Source organism: Nicotiana tabacum, chromosome 7 (genome assembly GCF_000715075.1).
Source record: "Nicotiana tabacum cultivar K326 chromosome 7, ASM71507v2, whole genome shotgun sequence".
NCBI classification, from domain to species: domain Eukaryota; kingdom Viridiplantae; phylum Streptophyta; class Magnoliopsida; order Solanales; family Solanaceae; genus Nicotiana; species Nicotiana tabacum.
This window is the reverse complement of record NC_134086.1, coordinates 6,830,125-6,851,200: the sequence shown is the minus strand read 5'-3', so window position 1 is coordinate 6,851,200 and position 21,076 is coordinate 6,830,125.

The window sequence follows — 21,076 nt, the reverse complement described above, 5'->3', positions numbered from 1 at the left end:
CTTAGATCTCAACTGACGAACCTGCCGGTCTAGAATAGCTACCGGCTCCTCCTCATAAGATAAGTCCTTGTCCAATGGGACAGTGCTGAAATCTAACACGTGGGATAGATCGCCGTGATACTTCCGAAGTATAGTCACATGAAACACTGGATGCACGGCTGATAAGCTCGGCGGCAAAGCAAGTCTATAAGCCACATCTCCCACTCGATCAAGAATCTCAAACGGGCCAATGAACCTAGGGCTAAGCTTGTCCTTCTTCCCAAATCTCATCACGCCCTTCATAGGCAACACTCGGAGCAATACCCGCTTACCAACCATAAAAGCCACATCTCGAACCTTGTGATCTGCATAGCTCTTTTGCATGGACTGAACTATACGAAGCCTATCCTGAATGATCTTGACCTTGTCCAAGGCCTCCTGAACCAAATCTGTACCCAACAACAGAGCCTCTCCTAGCTCAAACCATCCAATCGGAGATCAACACCGCCTACCATATAAAGCCTGATAATGAGCCATCGGGATACTCGACTGGTAGCTGTTGTTGTAGGCAAACTCTACTAAAGGCAAAAATTGATCCCACGAACATCCAAAATCAATGACACAAGCTTGGAGCATATCCTCCAAAATCTAAATAGTCTGCTCGGACTGCCCGTTCATCTGAGGATGAAATGATGTACTCAACTCAATCTGGGTGCCTAACTCTTGCTAAACTACCCTCCAGAAATGCGAGGTAGACTGCATACCTCGGTCCAAAATGATAGATACCGGCACACCATGAAGGCGAATAATCTCCCGGATATAGATCTCAGCCAACCTCTTGGATGAATAGGAGACTGCCATAGGAATGAAATGTGCTGACTTGGTCAGCCTATCAACATGACCCAAACTGCGCCGAACTTCTTCCGAGTCAGCGGAAGTCCAGTAACGAAGTCCATAGTGATCCGCTCCCACTTCTACTCCGGAAACTCAATCCTCTGAAGTAAACCACCAAGCCTCTGATGCTAACACTTAACCTGCTAAAAATTCAAATATCGTGCCACATGTGCCACAATATCCTTCTTCATTCTATGCCACCAATAATGCTGCCGCAAATCCTGATACATCTTCGTGGCACCTGAATGAATAGAGTATCGGGAACTATAGGCCTCCTCTAAAATCAACTCCTGAAGCCCATCCATATTAGGCACACAAACTTGACCCTGCAATTTCAAAACCCTATCAGTATCTAAGGTAACCTGCTTGGCACCTCCATGCTGCACCGTGTCTCTAAGGACACACAAATGGGGACCATCAAACTGCCGATCATGGATAAGCTTCAATAACGAAGAACGAGCAACCGTGCAAGCTAATACTCGACTAGGCTCAGAAATATCCAACCTCACAAATCGATTGGCCAAAGCCTGAGCATCCAAATCAAGCAACCTCTCACCGACTGGAATATAAGCAAGACTGCCCATACTGGATGACTTTCTACTCAAAGCATCGGCCACCACATTGGCCTTCCCCGGGTGATATAAGATAGTGATATCATAATCCTTCAAAAACTCTAACCACATCGCCTGCCTCAAATTCAACTCCTTTTGCTTGAACAAATACTAAAGACTCTTGTGATCAGTGAACACCTCACATTCCACGCCATACAAATAATGCTTCCAAATCTTCAATGCATAAACAATGGCTACCAACTCTAAATCATGCACTGGATAGTTCTTCTCATGAATTTTCAACTACCTTGAAGCATAGGCAGTGACCTTGTCGTCCTGCATCAACACTGCACCAAGCCCAATACGGGAAGCATCACAATAGACTATGTAAGGCCCTGAACCTGTGGGCAATACTAACACCGATACCGTAGTCAGGGCTATCTTGAGCCTCTGAAAGCTCACCTCACACTCGTCCAACCATCTAAACTGGGCACCCTTCTGAGTCAACCTGGTCATCGGGGCTGCGATAGATGAGAACCCATCCACGAACCGACGATAGTAGCCTGCCAACCCCAAGAAACTCTAAATCTCTATAGCTGATGCTGGTCTAGGCCAGTTTTTGACTGCCTCAATCTTCTTCGGATCAACCCGAATACCCTCTGCTGATATAACATGACCTAGGAATGCAACTGAACTCAACCAGAACTCACACTTCGAGAACTTTGCATATAGATGACTATCCTTCAGAGTTTGAAGATCCACTCTGAGATGCTACTCGTGCTCCTTCCGGCTGCGAGAATATATCAGAATATCATCAATGAAGACTATCACGAACGAGTCCAAATAGGTCCTGAACACTCGGTTCATCAAATCCATAAAAGTTGTTAGGGCATTTGCCAACCCGAATGACATAACCAAGAACTCATAATGCCCGTACCGAGTGCGAAAAGTTGTCTTAGGGACATCGGATGCCCTAATCCTCAACTGATGGTAGCGAGATCTCATGTCAATCTTTGAAAATACCTTGGCACCCTGAAGCTGATCGAACAAATCATCAATCCTCGGCAGTGGATACTTATTCTTGATTATGACCTTGTTCAACTACCGGTAATCAATGCACATCCTCATCGAACCATCTTTTTCTTAACAAACAACATCAGCGCACCCCAAGGCGAAACGTTGGGTCTAATGAAACCCTTTTCAAGCAAGTCTTTCAACTGCTCCTTCAACTCTTTCAACTCTAGCGGGGCCATGTGATATGGCGGAATAGAAATAGACTGAGTGCCTGGAGCCAAATCGATGCAGAAATCAATATCCTTGTCGGGTGGCATCCCCAGCAGGTCTGAAGGGAAAACCTCAGGAAACTCATGAACCACGGGCACAGAATCAATAGAGGGAACCTCAGCACTGAAATTGTGAACATAAGCCAAATAGGCCAAACACCCCTTCTCGGCCATACGCCGATCCTTCGCATACGAAATAACACTGCGGGTAGAATGACTAGGAGTCCCTCTCCACTATAAACGAGGCAAATCTAGTAAGGCTAAGGTCACAGTCTTGGCATGACTGTCCAATATAGCGTGGTACGGGGATAACCAGTCCATCCCCAATATAACATCGAAGTCGACCATATCTACAAACAACAAATCAACATGGGTCTCAAGACCCCCAATCACCACAATACAAGAACGATGAACTCGATCGACCACGATAGAATCAACCACCGGTGTAGACACATAAACAGGAATACTCATAAATCACTAGGCATGACCAGGTACGGTACAAAATAAGATGACACATACGAATACGTAAACCCTGGATCAAATAGAACTGAAGCATCTCTATCACAAACCAGAATGGTACCTGTAATGACTGCATCTAAAACCTCAGCCTCGGGCCTAGCTGGAAGGGCGTAACATCGGGGCTGGGCCCCACCACCCTGAACTACCCTTCTAGGATGACCTGTTGTTGGCTAGCGTCCACCTCTGGCAGCCTGAGCTCCACCTCTATGACCTATACCTCCACCTCAAGCACCTTTACCTCCACCTTTAGCTGGCTGGGCGGGCTGTGGAACATCTGGTGCCGGTATCATAGCATGAGAACCCTGATGCTAAGAGCTACCTGGTGCTTGAGGGCAAAACCTGGCAATGTGATCCAGATCACCACAAGTGTAACAAGCCCTCGGTTGTTGAAACTGCTGGCCCTGTCGACCTAATGACCACCTCGGAAACTCTAAAGCGGCGGTGCACTGATGGGAGCTGGTGGTGCACTGTAAGGCTGCTGATCAGAATAATGCGTCTGAGAACCACGACCACCTGAAGTACCATGGGAGACCTGGAGAGGTGACTGAAAGGGCCTAGGAGGATGGAATCTACCATATGAATCTCTACCTCTCGGCGAGGTACCACTGAATCTGCATGAATGATGAAGCCTCTTATCCAATCTATGACCACCTCCTTGTGATAGAACCATCTCAACTCTATTGGCCACATTGGCCGCCTCCTGAAAAGTGATCTCACTCCCGGCCTCTTTGGCCATCTAAAGACGAATCGGCTGAATAAGACCATCAATAAACCTCCTCACCCTCTCTCTCGGTGGGAAGTATGACAAGAGCATGGCGAGCTAGATCGATGAACCTGGTCTCATACTGAGTGACCATCATGGAACCCTGCTGAAGGCGCTCAAACTACCTCCGAAAGGCCTCTTGCTGAGTAATGCAGAGAAACTTCTCCAAAAACAACACTATGAACTACTCCCAAGTTAAAGATGGCAAACCGGCTGGTCTAGCTAAGAAATAATCCCTCCACCAAGTCTTGGAGGATCCAAACAGACGAAAGGTAGCAAAATCAACTCCATTGGTCTCAATGATCCCATGTTTCGAAGAACCTCGTGACAACTATCCAGATAATCCCGGGGATCCTCAGAAGATGCACCGCTGATTGTAGAAGTGAAGAGCTTGGTGAACCTATCCAGCCTCCACAAAGCATCGGCGGACATGGCCGCTCCATTGTCGGTCTGAGCCACTACACCCGGCTGAACTGCCACAGTTGGTTGAACTGCTGGAACCTGAACCTAGGGAGCTACCTGCTCCGAAGTACGCGTAGCAGGAGTCTGAGCCCCTCCTCCAGCCAGAGAGGTGGCTGGTGCTACTGGAAGCAAACCTGCTCAGGTGACACTCTCCATGAGGCCCACCAATCAGACCAGAGCATCCTGAAGAACTAGGGTGGCAATGAACCCCTCTGGGACCTGAGATGGGTCCACCGGAACTGCTGGGGCCGGAACCTCCTCCTCAAAATCAACCTGAGGCTACACCACTGGTGCTGCTGCTCGGGGCTGAGCTCTTCCCCTACCTCGACCTCAGCCTCGCCCTCTTCCCCTAGTGGGAGTTTCTGCTGGGGGATCGGGCTGCTGAGTGGTAGATGAAGAAGTGCGTGGTCTCGCTATCTACGAAAGAACATAGTAGAAATCCAATTAGCATTTGAGGAACAAATCCGCACGACAAGAAAGAACAAATGTGAAATTTTCCTAACTTTGTAGCCTCTGGGGGATAAATACAGACGTCTCTGTACCGATCCCTCAGACTCTACTAAGATTGTCCGTGAGTTGTGAGACCTATGTAACCGAGGGCTCTGATACCAACTTGTCACGTCCTGGAATTCCCACCCTCGGGAGTCGTGATGGCGCCTACTCATAGAAGCTAGGCAAGACACAATTCATAAATTCCTAACTCCTTTATTTTTAATCATTTTTATCAAGCATAACATCAGGCGTTAAATATTTAAATAAAAGCGAAAATATAGAATTAAAGAGGAAGACTTAAACTAAATAAGCTGAACAATAATGTGAAAATCAACATACGCCTCTACCCAAGAACTGGTGTCACATTACTCACGGACTTCTAAGAGTACTAAATATAACCGTTTGAAAGAAAATATAAACTGTTTATCTTGAATATATGAGATAATAGACTGAAATAAAAGATAAAGGAGACGTCGGGCCTGCGGACACCGGCAAGGCAACCTCAATGTCTCGGTGGACTGAAGGCTGGCTCCCGCGCTATTGCTGCTGTCCAATACCTCGATCTTTGCAAAAGAGCACAAAGTGTAGTATCAGCACAACCGACCCCATGTGCTGGTAAGTGCCTAGCCTAACCTCGGCGAAGTAGTGACAAGGCTAGGACCAGACCACCAAACAACCTGTGTAGTTCAAATATATATACATGTACAGCGGAAAAGAAATACAAGAATTTACCAGTCAATGTGGGAAGGGGAAACATACTGGGGGAGCTAACAGTTTCAAATAAAAATCCTCAATAAAAGAAAGAAGCAACAAAGCTAGAATATCAACAAGAATCAAAAGTCAACAATTTGCATGGTATCACCCTTCGTGCTTTTACTCTCGTCCTCACCCAAGCAATATTTATAATAAAAATGTGCACGGCATCACCCTTCGTGCTTTTACTCTCGTTCTTACCAAATCAGTCCTATCATAATAATGTGCACAACATCACCCTTCGTGCTTTTACTCTCTTTCCTCACAATATAGTCAATGAATATCGGTACGGAATGGTACATCGTACGGCATGACATGACCCTTCGTGCTTTACACTCTTTCCTCACAATAGCAAACAATGCACGACATCACCCTTCGTGCTTTAACACTCTTTCTCACCTAAACAACAACCACAAACAAGGGGCAAGGGAGTAAACAGAACAACAATAGAAATCCTGGAAAGGGAACAATAATTAAATCCCGGCAAGAGAGCAACATCACTAATCCCAACATCCAGGCAAGGGAGATAATCAACAAAACAATAATAACCCACCTTCACTTTCACAAAACAATCCCGGCAAGGTACAATTTAGTAATTTATTCTCTTTCTTTCACTTTCATTTCATAACTCACTCTACCGCTTGAGCCAAGGCCCCAAAGGGGTCAATAATCACATATACTTTCTCGATTCATAATATAACTTGAGTCAATGCTCCTCAATGTTCAAAGTCATAATTCAACGTTCCACAATAGCTAGAAATCATCACTAAGGCATGAAAGACAAGAATCAAGATATTCACAATTTAAAGACTTACGGTCATGCTAGACACCAACGTATAGATACTCGTCACCATGCCTATATGTCGTACTCAACAATAATCACATAGCAAATAGGACTCACCTCTTAACCCCTCAAGCTAAGGTTAGACCGGACTCTTACTTCAATTCCTCGAACATAACTCAAGTCTAAAATAGCTTTACCCCTTGATTCCACCACAAATCCGCTCGAATCTAGTAACAAGTTACTTAATTACATCAATAAATGCTAGATAAATCAATTTGAATGCATAAAAATGAATTTCCCAAAGTTTTGCCTAAAAAGTCAATAATCGCCCCTGGCCCACATGGTCAAAACTCGAGGTTTGGACTAAAACCCGATTACCCATTCCCCCACGAACCCAAATATATAATTTGTTTTGAAATCAGACCTCAAATTGAGGTCCAAATCCCCAATTTAGAAAAACCTAAGTTCTACCCAAAACACCAAATTTCCCCAATGAAAATCTTTGATTTTAAGTTGAAATCATGTTAAAAGATGATAGGAATTGAAGAAAGTTAGTTAAAAGCGACTTACAATTGGTTTGGAGGCGAAAGGATTCTTGGAAAATCGCCTAAGTGTGTTTGAGTTTGAGAAAATATGAAAAATAGAGTTCAAAATCGGTTTAAGTGTAAAATTGCAGGTCTCTGATATGGGAAATGCGAACAAGGGTTCGCATTTGCGAACCCTTTGAAAAATCCCGGACCTTCGCATTTACGAACCAACTGGTTGCATTTGCGACCCGGCTGCGGAATCCCCCTTCTCGCATTTATGATGCCATGCTCGCATTTGCGAGACCTGCTTCGCAAATGCGAAGATTGCAAAACAGAAATACTAGATTTTTCTCAAAGTTCAAAAAAATGCACATGTGGCCTATCCAAAACTCACCCGAGCCCTCGGTGCTCCAAACCAAATACACATACAACCTTACAAACATCCTACGGACTTATTCGCGCGATCAAATCGCCAAAATAACATCATAAACATCGGATTAAACCTCAAATCTCATGAATTCTTTCAAACTTCATAAAACATCAATTTCCCAATTTAAGTCTGAAACACGTCAAACGACGTCCGTTTTCAACCAAACTTTACATAAAAGACTTAAACCATATATAAACATGTACCGGGCACCGGAACCAAGATATGGGCCCGATACCATCGGTTTCTATTCAGATTTCATTTCCAATTCCCTTAATAATTTCAGAAATACAATTTTACTTAAAAATTCATTTCTCGGGCTTGGGACCTCGGATTTAATTCTGGACATACGCCCACGTCCCATATTTTCCTACAGACCCTCCTGGATCGTCAAATCACGGGTCCGGGTCCGTTTACCTAAAATGTTGACCAAAGTCAAACTTATTCATTTTAACATCAAAACTTAGCATTTTTCACAGAATTTCATATTTAAGCTTTCCGGATACATGCCCAGACTACGCACGCAAATTGAGGTGACTCTAAATGAGGTTTCTAAGGCCTCGGAAGCACAGAATGGATAAAAAACAGGTGATGACCCTTTGGTCATCATAGAACTCAACCTCCTCAAAAGTAAGAGAGATAATGTATAGAAACGTAGGCATGCTTTCAGTTAAATAAACAGCTCCAACAGTAAAACAGAGCAGGTATATGAAGAGTAAGGAAATGTAACTCTGTTATGTCTACATGCACATGCTGTATGAAATACACCATGCTGAGTGCCTCATATGTCCATAATCTCAATACTTGTCCACTCAGTATTGTATATGGCTCATACGGCCCAAGGAAGATCCATCCCAGAGTATATACATCTCTGACAGCAGTCACTCAGTACTGAGGAAGGCCATTCCAGCCTATGAAGAAGATCCATCTCCAGATAATAATAACAACAACCTCGCAACCACTCGGTATTGTATATGGCTTACAAGTCCCAGGGAAGATACATCCCGAAATATATACGCATCACTGACAATAGTCATCCAATACCGAGGAAGGCCATTCCAGCCCATGGAGAAGATCTATCTCTAGATAATAAGTACTTTAGACAAGATCCATATCCAGGGAAGATCCATCCCTCAATATCATCAACTGCGCTCACTGGGGTATAAAGACTCCGGAGAGGCTTCTCTTAGCCCAAGCGCAATAACAAGCCAACAAAGGCATATTCAATATCTCGCTGCGGCGTGCAGCCCTATCCCATACTATCACTCAATATCAGGCTCTCGGCCTTACTCAGTCATCACTCTCCAGTCTCACACATACAGGCTCAAAATGTCATGATACTAGCCCTAAAAATGATATGATGTGCCAAATAACAATAATCGAGACTGAGGCATGATATAATATGCATGAACAGGACTGAGTATAGAATATCAATGAAGCTAATGATATGACAACAAGAAACGACCTCTCGGGTCTCAACAGTATTGGCATAAAGCCTTAACATGATAATTAGCAAGATTCACAGCTCATTAACTTAATCACATAATTACAACACAGATATCAGCAAGAAAGAACCACTAAGTGGTGCCTTGGAATGATCCAGGCAGCATTTCTCACGGTGCACGCCCACACGTTCGTCACTTGGAATTTGCATCATCTCAATAGTAATCATAAAACACACAGTTCGGGGTTTCGAACCCTCAGAACCAAGTTTGGAAGGGTTACTTACCTCAAGCCAAGCTAAATTCTAGCCCGCGACGCCATTGCCTCTCGATTCGGCCTCCAACTGCTCCGAATCTAACAAAAATTAGAACCAAAACATCAATATATGCTAAGGGAACAAAGCCCACGCAAAATAATCAAATTACATCACAAATCCCAAAATTGGTCAAACCCGAACCCCGATCCCACGTCTCGAATTCCGATAAAAATCACAAAACTAGAATATTTACACTCTCATGAGTTCATACATACCAAATACATCAAAATCTGACCACAAACGACTCATCAAACCCTCAAATCAAAGTCTCCAATTTTCAAGTCCTAATTCCCCAATTTTAGGCTTTACACTCCACTAATTTCATGTTTAATTGGGTAGAAATCATCACAGAATCGAGTATTGAGTTCAAAAATATTACCTCCAAGTGTTTCCCTTCGATTCCCTCTTCAATCCATTTCAAAAAGCTCCAAATCCGGCCAACAATGGAGGAAATAGACCAAAAATCGCGAAGGCCACTATTTAAACATTCTGCCCAGGCAAAAATTCCTTCTTTGCGAACGCGGTCAAAGCCTCGCGTTCGCGAAGCACAAAATTCCATTGACCAATTAATCCTCCTACGCAAACAGGACATCCATCTCGGGAAGGCAAAGCTTCAGCTTCCAAGGCCTTCGCGAACCCGACGCACCAACGTGAATGCGAAGAACAAACTACCAAGGCCCCAACTGCTCCAATAACTCTACGCGAACGCGGGACCCACATCGCGTTCGCGATGCACACTCAGCCTCTCCCTTCGCAAACGCGGGAGAGCAAAACTCTGCAACACAGAACTGAAGAAATCTAAAACTTTCAAAACAAGAATTTTATCCCTTTAACCACCCGCAACTCACCCGAGGCCCTCGGGACCTCAACCAAACATGCCAACACATCCCATAACATCATTCAAACTTGTTCCAATTTTCGGAATGCTCAAAACAACATTAAAACATCAAATCACCCTTGAATTCAAGCCTAAGGATTCCAAAACATCCGAATTTCGAATTCGATCCAAAAGTTTATCAAACCTCATCCGAATGATCTGAAATTTTGCAACCACATCACAAATGACACTATGGACCTACTACAATTTCCGGAATTCCATTCTGACCCCGATATCAAGATTTCCACTGCCGATCGGAAAACTCCAAATTTCCAACTTTGCCAATTCAAGCTTAAATTTTCCACGGACCTCCAAAATACATTCCGAATGCACTCCCAAGTCCAAAATCACATAACGGAGCTAACCAAATCTTAAAAACCAAATTCCCAGATCGGTCACTCACAAGTAAACTTCTGGTTGACTTTTTCCAACTAAATGGCCAACTTAAGAGACTAAGTGTCTCATAACACTCCAAAACGACTCCAACCCGAACCAACCGACCCGATACCACATAATATAGATTAACAAGACATAAAGTAGCAGAAATGGGGGAAACAAGGCTGCAATTCATAAAACGACCGGCTGGGTCATTACATCCTCCCCGACTTAAACATACGTTCCTCTTTGAACGTGCCCCGAGTAGTTCCAAAAACCATCAAATCGCTGTATAACCTTACCGTGCACATACCTTAGGCAGATCCCACGTCTCCTATCTCATATAGGTCTGATAGCACAATGTAACTGAAATTTCACAATCCGACCTAGCCCATGCACCTTAGAACCAAATTTCCACTTTCGAAATAATTTATAAAATCAGAATCTCACATATATACACTGTATAAGTCCGAACAAGCTGTATCAAACCATATCCGTAACCCAAGATGTAATCACATAAAATTTCACATACTCAAACACTCGTAGCGATAACTTCTAATCACAGCAGCTGCTCAAACAACCCGATTCTGGAAATAAACCTCTTATCAAACCAAAGCCTCACTCCAACACTTTCATATACTGCCAATGATGAAAGAAACACGCAAAAGGTCTTAACCATTCCTCAGTTAAACCATTCATGAAACTCTCTCTCCTTTGGCAAGGACCATAGTAAATCTCTAGGCCGAATCCCGATATTATCCTTCCAACATGCTGGAATCGAATTTGATAGTATTCACTCTAGATCCCAATGACCTCACCTCAACCAACACAACTACTCTACTGACATGACACATCGATACAATCTAAATCCACAGCCCGTCCGATCCGTGCACCAACAAGCAATAACCCAAATGTACTCAAATCATGGAAAATGACTCAAATGAGAGAGATGTACCGCAAGCTCACTAGTACCACTACAACAAAATACTGAGAACCCATCACACATCGTAGAACCAGAACACACGAATCTAACCCGAAGGATCATACCTCCACATAACTTCGCTCCAATGTGCGACCCATCCAAACACTGGTCCACATGAAACACCTCAAGACATTATGCTCAAAATCAACAAACACGCGCAATTTGATGTCTAGAACCCAAAGCAAATCATCATAACCATGGCGAAACAATGACATAACACCACACAAGACCAAAAGGACATAAGCAATACGCTATCCATCGAGCAATACCCAATACTCTTCCCGCTTGAATTCCACTATGAGACCCCAATAGATCCACACCATGCGTGCCTATAACCAACAAATCATAACACCGAAGGTAACTCATAGACCACCCCAGAACATTGATAAGCTCAATGATAATCGAATTAACACATCCCTAAACAATAGCAACTCGAAGTTAACAAAGCTGACTCAATGCAGAACATACATACATATTGGCCTACCAATGAACCCCTTATCAAGGGGATCCTGAAGCTACTCCTTTAACTCGCCGGTGCCATACGATACGGTGCCCGGTCACCAAATTAATATCAAAAACAACAACCCTGTCCAACAGCATGCCCGACAGTAGGAAACATATCCGAAAAAATCCCTCACCCCCGGAACTGAATCAATGGTAGGAGTCTCTGCACTGACATGCCTCACGAAGACCAAATAAGAAAGACAACACTTCCCAACCATCCGCAAGGTCTTCAAAAAGGAAAAATCACTCTACTGGGAACATAATCCGTCGAAACTCGCCACTCAATCCATGGCATCCCCGGCATAGCCAAAATTGTCGTCTTAGCGCAACAATCCAAAATAACATGACATAGAGACAACCGGTCCATACCCAATATCACATTAAAATCTAACATACTAAGAAACAAAGGATCCACTTAGGTCTCCAAACCCCCGATAGTCTCCACACAAGACCGATATATGTGATCTACAACCATGACATAACCTATCTATCAGAACTCCCGGTCTTCAAATCCATAAAGCACTCGAATCACCATATTTGATCCCAACTCTACTGCCCGAACATCTAACACACATCTGATACTCGATCATTCCACGAGGGATACTCCTACAATTCTTCTGGGCTACCAAGAGACTCGAATATCAGCAGTCGACCAAACAATAGAGTGCTGCAACACCAAGGAAGTACCCTTAACTCAAACACATTGCCCTTTCTGAAATGTTTACCCTCATCAAGCTGCACCAATTCGTAACATCATTAACCTAATCATCTGAAACTGCCTGTGCTGCCTAAGAATTTATGACCTTCCCTTCATAACTGAACCATAACCTTACACATACAAATCTCAATCCTACACAACATACCGCATATACCATACTATCCTAGGATAACATGAGAACTTCATAATCTATTCCGAGCCATAAGCAACTAGGTACTCCACTAGCCAAGAATTTTCCATTTGATCCAATCTAGAAGAAAATTGCTATACATCACCTACTCTTCAAGCCAGTAGAAATTTTACATCTCTAACTGTGGTAAAAATCATCAAGAACTCTCTGAATCCCCTCTGCACTAAACCAAACCAACAGGACTGACTCCTTCTGACTCAACCAAGCTACACAAGCCATCAAATCTAAATGCATTGCCATGAAACACCTGTAGAAACTCATTACCTCATAAACACCCAAAGAACTAATCATATCCCTTACCAAGCCGATCCGGTCCACTACCAAACTGTCCTATTTATCCAAGTTACTTCTAAATTTCATTCAACTTGATATTTCCCCTTGCCATTATGTCTCAATCCTCAACCCAGACTCACCACATGAGACTCAAACATGAAATCGCAACGTCTAAGGCTCATAAGCCGTTGAATACTCTCTTAAATATTCCCAAAAGTACCACATTCAAAATACTTACCCTAAAAGGACTTCCTGTGAATCCAAAGCCATTATCTTCACCTTCTTGATACTGATGTGTAGAATCCCACAATTGATATAGAAATGCCACAAGTATTGACACCCTCCAATGTAAACCCCCGTTCTTAGCCAAATATATATCCTAAAGATCTCCAATTACTACATGTAAATCTTGAATCCTTCAAAACCATTCTCGGGAGTCATCCATTCTACTCAGGTTTCAATTAGACTGATCAAATGAACCGAACGACATGTGCCCCGTTAGAACAACAACACCTATAAAAGTAACCCCACCTTAATGCAACCAAATAAATTCATGTTCTAAGCGACGTACATCCTTCACCATTAACAACTCAAGTCATTTCGTGATTCTCATTTGCCCATAAAGCATGTCATAACCTTTATTAAAATATCCTTTACTCCAGCCATCTTCGATCTCCACCCCTGCAAGCCACAACTAATTCATTAATATACCTCAAACTGAAACCAATACAACACATAACCGTGCAATCAACTAATCAATAGTGGGCTCCCTCACTTGGCTCAAAGCCATAGGTCAAAACATGTTGAACTCACAATGCCCATACTCTACTACTGCCATAATACCATGGTGAGGTTAAACTGAATCCTTCATTAGCTCGTGCATCACAAACCATCTAGTACTTCAAATCATCTGCAATTCTCACACTCATCCACATAACAGTCAAGACAACTCTCATACATGATCTAACTCAAACTACAGCACATATAATTCGCTGGTAAAAGAGGACTTTTAACAAATAACATGGGGATCACACAAACTTCAGAACACTCCATAGGAGATAACCCCACTTGCTCCGCCTCAAGCTAACTTTTCTTTATACCCTTCCACCGCCATAAACATCACACAATCACCAAATCTTCCTGAGTCTGAACTCAAATCGCGGCATAAAACACCTCACTCCCTAACTAACAACATGAAAAGATCCTTCAATACATCCTAACTCGGGCTATACATCAAACCATGATGGAAATCGAGCACCAAATAGTTCTTTCTGTTCTCAAGCAGACCTTTCTCATCACATTCAAATCATATGAACACATCTCGCAATCATATCATACTAATCACATAGCCATCCGGTCATTACTTCCACTAATAGGGACACTACCGAACATATAAATCCAGAAGCACGTGCCCACACAATCAATGCCTCAACGCTCAAGCTATAGGCAAAATCCGGCCTCAAGTCCTCCAGACTGGCCCACCATCAACATACAGAAATCACATCTCACCCTTCAATCAGGGAATCACAAGTTGTTGATGCATAGCTGATATCGAGCACTCATGCGCGCACATGAATGCGTGGAAGGAATTCAAAGAGTTAAGTTTCAAGCTGAATCAATATCGCACGATAGGAATTCAAGAATGTGAGATTTATTTCCTAAAGGATCTGCAGCTTCTCGAAGATAAGTACAGATGTCTCTGTACCGATCCGCGAGACTCTACTAAACCCGCTCATGACTTGTGAGACCTATGTAACCTAGGCTCTGAGACCAACTTGTCACGACCCAAAACCTTACCTACCGTGATGGAGCCTATCGTGAAACTAGGTCAGCCTCAACTCAACAATCAACACGATAATAAGAAGTTTGAAAAATATTTATGGAAGCTTTTAACAGTTAAAGAACTTTTGAAGCATAAAAAATTCCAAGAAGAGATACAATCCAGTCCAAAAACCGGGGTGTCACTGAGTGTATTAGCGTCTAAGGAAAAATACATAATCTCATATAATATCTAAGGGAACAACTGAAATACAACTGGAAAGTAAGGTGGAGAGCCAAGGTCTGCGAACGTCGTGTAGGTACCTCAATAGTCTTCTAAGTCAGAAGCCTCGATCAAACATCTGCCAGTGGATCCAAAGTGCCTGAATCTACACACGAAGTGTAGGGGTAACGTGAGTACACCAACTTAGTAAGTAGCAAGTCCAACCTTTGGACTGATAGGTAGTGATGAACTCAACCTCCTCAAAGGTAACAGAGATAACATACAGAAATATAGGCATGCTTTAAGTTAATTAAACAGCTCGAATAGTAAAATAGAGCAGGTATATGCAGGGTAAGGAAATGTAACTCTACTACGTCTACATGCCAATGCACATGCTGTGTGAAATGCACCATGCTGAGTGCCTTACGTGCCGACAATCTTAATACTCTTCCACTCAGTATTGTATGTGGCTCATACAGCCCAGGGAAGATTCATCTCGGAGTATATACATCTCCGACAGCAGTCACTCAGTACTGAGGAAAGCCATTCCAGCCTATGAAGAAGATCCATCTCCAGATAATAACAACAACAACCTCGCAACCACTTGGTACTGTATATGGATCACAAGGCCTAGGGAAGATCCATCCCGGAATATATACGCATCACTAGCAATAGTCATCCAGTACCAAGGAAGGCCATTCCAGCTCATAGAGAAGATCCATATCCAGATAATAAGTATTTCGGACAAGATCCATGTCCAGGGAAGATCTATCCCTCAATATCATCAACTGCGCTCACTGGGAGTGTAAAGACTCCGGAGGGGCTTCTCTTAGCCCAAGCGCTATAACAAGCCAACGAAGGCATGTTCAATATCTCGCTGCAATGTGCAGCCCGATCCCATACTCTCACTCAATATCAGGCTCTTGGCCTCACTCAATCATCACACTCCAGTCTCATACACACGGGCTCAAAATGTCATGATACTAGCCTAAAAAATGATATGATGTGTCAGATAACAATAATCGAGACTGAGACATGATATAATATGCATGAACAGGACTGAGTACAAATTATCAATAAAGCTAATGATATAACAGCAAGAAACGACCTCTCTAGTCTCAACAGTATTGGCATGAAGCCTTAACATGATAATTATCATGATTCACAGCTCATTAACTTAATCACATAATTACAACACTGATATCAGCAAAAAAAGCCACTAAGCAGTGCCCTGGAATGATTCCAGAGGCCGCATTTCTCATGGCGCACGCCCACACGCCCGTCACTTGGCATTTGCGTCACCTAATAGTAATCATAAAACACATAGTTCGGGGTTTCGAACCCTCAAAACCAAGTTTGGAAGCATTACTTACCTCAAGCCAAGCTAAATTCTAACTTGCGACACCCTTGCCTCTCGTTTGACCTCCAAATGCTCCGAACCTAACCAAAATCAGAACCATAACATCAATATATGCTAAGGGCACAATGGCCAAGCAAAAATAATCAAATCACGTCACAAATCCTGAAATTTGTCAAACCCGACCCTGGGCGACATCTTGGATTCCGATAAAAATCACAAAACTAAAATCCTTACACTCTCATGAGTTCATACATACCAAATACATCAAAATCAGACCACAAACAACCCATCAAACCCTCAAATCAAAGTCTCCAATTTTTAAGCCGATTCCCCAATTTTAGGTTTTAAACTCCACTAATTTTATGTTTAATTGGGTAGAAAGCATCATAGAATCGAGTATTGAGTTCAAAAATCTTACCTCCAAGTGTTTCCCTTCGATTCCCTCTTCAATCCCTCTCAAAAAGCTCCAAATCCGGCCAACAATAAAGGAAATAGACCAAAGTCGCGAAGGTCACTATTTAAACATTCTGCCCAGGCAAAAATTCCTTCTTCGTGAACGCAGTCGAAGCCTCACATTCGCGAAGCACAAAATTCCATTGGCCAATTAATACTCCTACGCGAATGCAACCTTCATCTCGGGAACGCGAAGCTTCAACTTCCCAGGCCTTCGCGAACGCGACGCACAAATGCGAATGCGAAGAACAAACTACCAAGGCCCCCATCTGCTGCAATTACTCTACGTGAACGTGGGACCCACATCGCGTTCGCGATGCACACTCAGTCTCACCCTTCGCGAATGCGGGACCAACATCACGAACGCGAAAGGCAATTATCCTGCCTCACTTCACATCTCTTTGCAAATGCGAGGACCCTCTCGCGAACGCGAAGAGCAAAACTCTGCAACACAGAAATGAAGAAATCTGCAACTTTCAAAACAAGAATTTGATCCATTTAACCACCCAAAACTCACCCGAGGCCCTCGTGACCTCAACCAAACATGCCAACACATCCCATAACATTATTCAAACTTTTTCCAACCTTCGGAACGCTCAAAACAACATTAAAATATCAAATCACCCTCGGATTCAAGCCTAAGGATTCCAAAACTTCCAAATTCGATCAAAATGTCTATCAAACCTCATACGAATGACCTGAAATTTTGCACACACGTCACAAATGACATTACGGACCTATTTCAATTTCCAGAATTCCATTCTGGCCCTGATATCAAGATTTTCACTACCGACCGAAAAACGCCAAGTTTCCAACTTCGCCAATTCAAGCTTATATCTTCTATGGACCTCCAAAATACATTCTGGACATGCTCCCAAGTCCAAAATCACCTAACGAAGCTAACAAAATCATAAAATATAAGTTCTGAGATCATTCACTCACAAGTCAACTTTTGGTTGACTTTTTCCAACTAAATGGCTAACTTAAGAGACTAAGTGTCTCATAACACTCCAAAATAACTCCAACCTGAACCAACCGACCTGATACCACATAATATAGCTGAACAAGACATAAAGAAGCAGAAATTGAGGAAATGGGGCTGTAATTCATAAAATGACCGGTCGGATCGTTATATCTCTAGATCTGAAAAAGATGAAGAAAATAATTATTGCAGTGGTGGTGGCATCGGAGAACGGAGGTGGCAGGATGGTGGTTGATGGTGGAGGAAGCGGTGGTTTTGAGTAGTATAGATGTTCAATTTAAATAAAACCCTTCACGCGCTTGTTGAGGTGTATTACATACACCATGCCATGTCAGTAAAAAGTGTTTAATAGAAACATTTTGAGTAGTATAGATGTTCAATTTAAATATGGCTTAGATAAGGTGTGAGAGAGGACAATCTAAATAAGTTTAAGTGGCTGCGAATGATTTTGGCCAACTTTTTTTATATTCTATGTGAATTTGTTCGCCCCCTAACAAAAATATGGAAGAAAAGTGGTAAAAGCAAAGAGGTTGGAAAGCTAAGAATGGGATAAAAAGTGCAGCTGGAGAGCACAACGGATTCATATATAAATTGAGACACAGACACATCTAATCTAATAATCTAGTGAATTTCTACGGAGGGAAAATATACTCATACTGTTATTTATGACTTTGAATTATTTTTTTGTATTTTTTGAAAATTTTATATTATATTATTTAGGAAACTAATATTCTAATAGATTTGGGAAAGAAAAACATATTGTTCTTGTAGGATAGGAAAAACCATTCTCTTGGGGGTTGTTTGGTAGGTTGCATTACGGAAAATAATATATGCATTAGCGTTTGGTATTACTAATCCCTTGTTTGGTACATGTTTTCAATCTATGTATAAAATAATAAATAGCAAACTATCGTATTAGCAATACCAAGACTATTAATGTATACATTAGCATGGTTAAAGACAAAATTATCCTTAAAATCACTTAAAACTAAAGAATATGAAAGATATTTTTATAAACAACTAATTTTCTTAAAAGTTATGCAATGTATTTTAATTTTTGATACATCATATCAAACAATGGATAAGAAATAATCTCATAACTGATACTTGCATTAATAACCAATGCATTATTAAGCCCTATATTACTAATACACCTTATTCATCACTATTCTTATGTATCCTACCAAACGACCTGTAATAGTTTTAAGACTACTTGGAAGAGTTTTTGGCCAGTATTATCCCTTATCTTTGAGGGTAGATCTATTGTTGTCCCTCGAATATGACCTTGAGCATCTTTAATCCCTTAAATATGCCAAAGTAGAGTATCTTTAGTCTCACTGACAGAATATGTGGAAAAACTAACAACACTACCTTGTGTTACTCATGTGACACTATAAGAAGAATACCAACAATAAAAGAAAAAAGTCATTCCCATTTTCCCAAATCATTCACGAAAAAGAGCTTCTTGAATATCCCTCCTTCCTTGAAGAAAAGTCATTCCTTCCACTGTTCTCCAAAATGAAAAAAAAGGATAGTATCCAACTCTCAGAGCAATAATTTAAAGCTCAACGGGACAAGAAAATGTTCCCATATTTTTGCTTTATTTGGAAAATAATCTTCTTCGATTTCTGACGGGTTTCCAAAAAACTTTGTTTAGTTCAGCCTTTTTTTATATCTTCCAAAAGTTCTTAAAAGTGTCTCACATAGAGAATGCAAAAGAGTAAAACTACAAAATCATTGTTTCGAACTGCAACCACAATGGTGAACAAAAACAAATTCGGTTTTGAAATATGGAGATCAAAATCAATTTTCAAAATGTAGAAACCAAAACTAATTCCAAGATCAATTACGGAGTTGGTTTCGGCACTCACCATCTCTTTAATTTACTTATCGAAAATATTTTATAAACCAACATTCACTAGTAGTACAAAGCTGGTAAATTTGAGATTTTAAAAGTTTCTAGTACAGTGCTGATAAATTTGAGAATTTAGGGTGTGTTTGGTATAACGAAAAATGTTTTTCGTGGAAAATGTTTTCTTGGAAAACAAGTAGTAATCTTATTCATTTTCCGGTGTTTGGTACGCAAATTAAGGAAAATGACTTCTCAAGAGTATTCATAAATAATTTAGATATAATAAACATAAAACCATAAACTTTCAAACCAACAACCTTCCGGATCCACAAATTTCATAAACTTTCGAACCGCTAAACTTTCAAAATCACAAAATTTCGAACCCGTAAACTTTATAATTTCTAAACCCGTAAACTTTCAAACACATAAATCTATGAACTCATAATTTTGGAACATGTAAAATTTTGAGCCTTTAAACCGATAAATAATAAAATTAAAACTGAAAAATATATTTAATAAATAAATTCGGGAAGGGGGGGTGGGGGGGCTGGGGGTATTAAAAAGAAAAAACACAGAAATTTAAATTACAAAAAAAAAGTAATTTTTTTGTGCGGGGGGAGGTAGGCGTTGGGGGCAGGTGGGGGAGTTGTAGGGTGGGTGGTAACGGAAAAACTGAAATTTAAAAAAAAAACCTTTTTTGGAGAGGGGGTGGGGTGGATTGGTGAGGGTGGGGAAGGTTGAAAAGGAGCTTTGGAAAATATTTTTCCTTCTCTTGATAAGGAAAACATTTTCCTCCAATTGGAGGAAAATGAATTGATAAGGAAAATGTTTTCCAAAACATTTAAGCCAACCAAACATGGGAAAATTGGAAAACATTTTCCGGAAAATGTTTTCCTTCCTACCAAACACACCCTTAAAGTGAAAACTTTTACTTTTAGAAATTTAGTTGATTTTTCAAAAAGAAAAGTTGAAATTTTAAAAAATAGAGCCGCCATGATGAATTCTAGGCATATTATTGAAGCAAATGAATAACCAAATTGGAAACCGGCGCACAAGGTGATATTTTCAAGGTCAAAATTTTAGAAAACATTACCTAAAAATGAGGAATTAAAGTAATAATTTGTGTTACTCAATAAAAGGAGAGGAAACATTTTGTTTCAGAGCGGAAGATTGGGTAACACCGTTAGTTTTTGAACACATTCTGTCACTGAGACTAAAGATGCTCTACTGTATCATACGTAAGGGATTAAATATGCTCACGGTTATATTTGAGGGACCAAAATAGACCTACCCTCAAAGATAAGGGATAATATTGGTTAAAAACTCCTACTTGAAA